General features: G+C 40.6%; 1 non-coding gene across 1 annotated transcript; it reads left to right on the top strand.

Moving 5' to 3' along the window:
• The first annotated feature begins 3054 nt into the window (after positions 1 to 3054).
• Trnam-cau (transfer RNA methionine (anticodon CAU)) lies at positions 3055 to 3126 on the top strand. Its single transcript has one exon. It is a non-coding gene; the product is annotated as a tRNA-Met (tRNA).

Here is a 3126-nt window from a genome sequence, read left to right as displayed (position 1 = left end):
CCGTTTCGTGCGATGTCAGAAATTTAAATAACTCGGTATTAATTCTTCCTTCATTATATCCATTTTAGGAGAAAATATTGTAATACACTCTCTCTATTCCCGTCTTCGATTTTTCAATTTTCAAGACGCTTGATTGTCAATCGCTTCGCGAGCAGAGTGGCGCAGTGGAAGCGTGCTGGGCCCATAACCCAGAGGTCCGTGGATCGAAACCACGCTCTGCTAATTAATTTTATTAAATGTCTCCGTTTCGTGCGATGTCAGAAATTTAAATAACTCGGTATTAATTCTTACTTCATTGTAACCAATTTTGGAGAAAATATTGTAATACACTCTCTCTATTCCCGTCTTCGATTTTTCAATTTTCAAGACGCTTGATTGTCAATCGCTTCGCGAGCAGAGTGGCGCAGTGGAAGCGTGCTGGGCCCATAACCCAGAGGTCCGTGGATCGAAACCACGCTCTGCTAATTAATTTTATTAAATGTCTCCGTTTCGTGCGATGTCAGAAATTTAAATTACTCGGTATTAATTCTTGCTTCATTATAACCAATTTAGGAGAAAATATTGTAATACACTCTCTCTATTCCCGTCTTCGATTTTTCAATTTTCAAGACGCTTGATTGTCAATCGCTTCGCGAGCAGAGTGGCGCAGTGGAAGCGTGCTGGGCCCATAACCCAGAGGTCCGTGGATCGAAACCACGCTCTGCTAATTAATTTTATTAAATGTCTCCGTTTCGTGCGATGTCAGAAATTTAAATAACTCGGTATTAATTCTTCCTTCATTATATCCATTTTAGGAGAAAATATTGTAATATACTCTTTCTATTCCCGTCTTCGATTTTTCAATTTTCAATACGCTTGATATTCAATCGCTGCGCGAGCAGAGTGGCGCAGTGGAAGCGTGCTGGGCCCATAACCCAGAGGTCCGTGGATCGAAACCACGCTCTGCTAATTAATTTTATTAAATGTCTCCGTTTCGTGCGATGTCAGAAATTTAAATAACTCGGTATTAATTCTAACTTCATTGTAACCAATTTAGGAGAAAATATTGTAATACACTCTCTCTTTTCCCGTCTTCGATTTTTCAATTTTCAAGACGCTTGATTGTCAATCGCTTCGCGAGCAGAGTGGCGCAGTGGAAGCGTGCTTTGCCCATAACCCAGAGGTGAGTGGATCGTAACCACGCTCTGCTAATTAATTTTATTAAATGTCTCCGTTTCGTGCGATGTCAGAAATTTAAATAACTCGGTATTAATTCTTACTTCATTATAACCAATTTAGGAGAAAATATTGTAATACACTCTCTCTATTCCCGTCTTCGATTTTTCAATTTTCAAGACGCTTGATTGTCAATCGCTTCGCAAGCAGAGTGGCGCAGTGGAAGCGTGCTGGGCCCATAACCCAGAGGTCCGTGGATCGAAACCACGCTCTGCTAATTAATCTTATTAAATGTCTCCGTTTCGTGCGATGTCAGAAATTTAAATAACTCGGTATTAATTCTTCCTTCATTATATCCATTTTAGGAGAAAATATTGTAATACACTCTCTCTATTCCCGTCTTCGATTTTTCAATTTTCAAGACGCTTGATTGTCAATCGCTTCGCGAGCAGAGTGGCGCAGTGGAAGCGTGCTGGGCCCATAACCCAGAGGTCCGTGGATCGAAACCACGCTCTGCTAATTAATTTTATTAAATGTCTCCGTTTCGTGCGATGTCAGAAATTTTAATAACTCGGTATTAATTTTTACTTTATTATAACCAATTTAGGAGAAAATATTGTAATACACTCTCTCTATTCCCGTCTTCGATTTTTCAATTTTCAAGACGCTTGATTGTCAATCGCTTCGCGAGCAGAGTGGCGCAGTGGAAGCGTGCTGGGCCCATAACCCAGAGGTCCGTGGATCGAAACCACGCTCTGCTAATTAATTTTATTAAATGTCTCCGTTTCGTGCGATGTCAGAAATTTAAATAACTCGGTATTAATTCTTCCTTCATTATATCCATTTTAGGAGAAAATATTGTAATACACTCTCTCTATTCCCGTCTTCGATTTTTCAATTTTCAAGACGCTTGATTGTCAATCGCTTCGCGAGCAGAGTGGCGCAGTGGAAGCGTGCTGGGCCCATAACCCAGAGGTGAGTGGATCGAAACCACGCTCTGCTAATTAATTTTATTAAATGTCTCCGTTTCGTGCGATGTCAGAAATTTAAATAACTCGGTATTAATTCTTACTTCATTATAACCAATTTAGGAGAAAATATTGTAATACACTCTCTCTATTCCCGTCTTCGATTTTTCAATTTTCAAGACGCTTGATTGTCAATCGCTTCGCGAGCAGAGTGGCGCAGTGGAAGCGTGCTGGGCCCATAACCCAGAGGTCCGTGGATCGAAACCACGCTCTGCTAATTAATTTTATTAAATGTCTCCGTTTCGTGTGATGTCAGAAATTTAAATAACTCGGTATTAATTCTTCCTTCATTATATCCATTTTAGGAGAAAATATTGTAATACACTCTCTCTATTCCCGTCTTCGATTTTTCAATCTTCAAGACGCTTGATTGTCAATCGCTGCGAGAGCAGAGTGGCGCAGTGGAAGCGTGCTGGGCCCATAACCCAGAGGTGAGTGGATCGAAACCACGCTCTGCTAATTAATTTTATTAAATGTCTCCGTTTCGTGCGATGTCAGAAATTTAAATAACTCGGTATTAATTCTTACTTCATTGTAACCAATTTAGGAGAAAATATTGTAATACACTCTCTCTATTCCCGTCTTCGATTTTTCAATTTTCAAGACGCTTGATTGTCAATCGCTTCGCGAGCAGAGTGGCGCAGTGGAAGCGTGCTGGGCCCATAACCCAGAGGTCCGTGGATCGAAACCACACTCTGCTAATTAATTTTATTAAATGTCTCCGTTTCGTGCGATGTCAGAAATTTAAATAACTCGGTATTAATTCTTACTTCATTATAACCAATTTAGGAGAAAATATTGTAATACACTCTCTCTATTCCCGTCTTCGATTTTTCAATTTTCAAGACGCTTGATTGTCAATCGCTTCGCGAGCAGAGTGGCGCAGTGGAAGCGTGCTGGGCCCATAACCCAGAGGTCCGTGGTTCGAAACCATGCTCTGCTA

This window comes from Argiope bruennichi, chromosome 10 (genome assembly GCF_947563725.1).
Source record: "Argiope bruennichi chromosome 10, qqArgBrue1.1, whole genome shotgun sequence".
Taxonomy (NCBI): Eukaryota; Metazoa; Arthropoda; class Arachnida; order Araneae; family Araneidae; genus Argiope; species Argiope bruennichi.
Note: the sequence above shows the minus strand (reverse complement) of the source record. Positions and strands in the feature narration are given on the sequence as shown.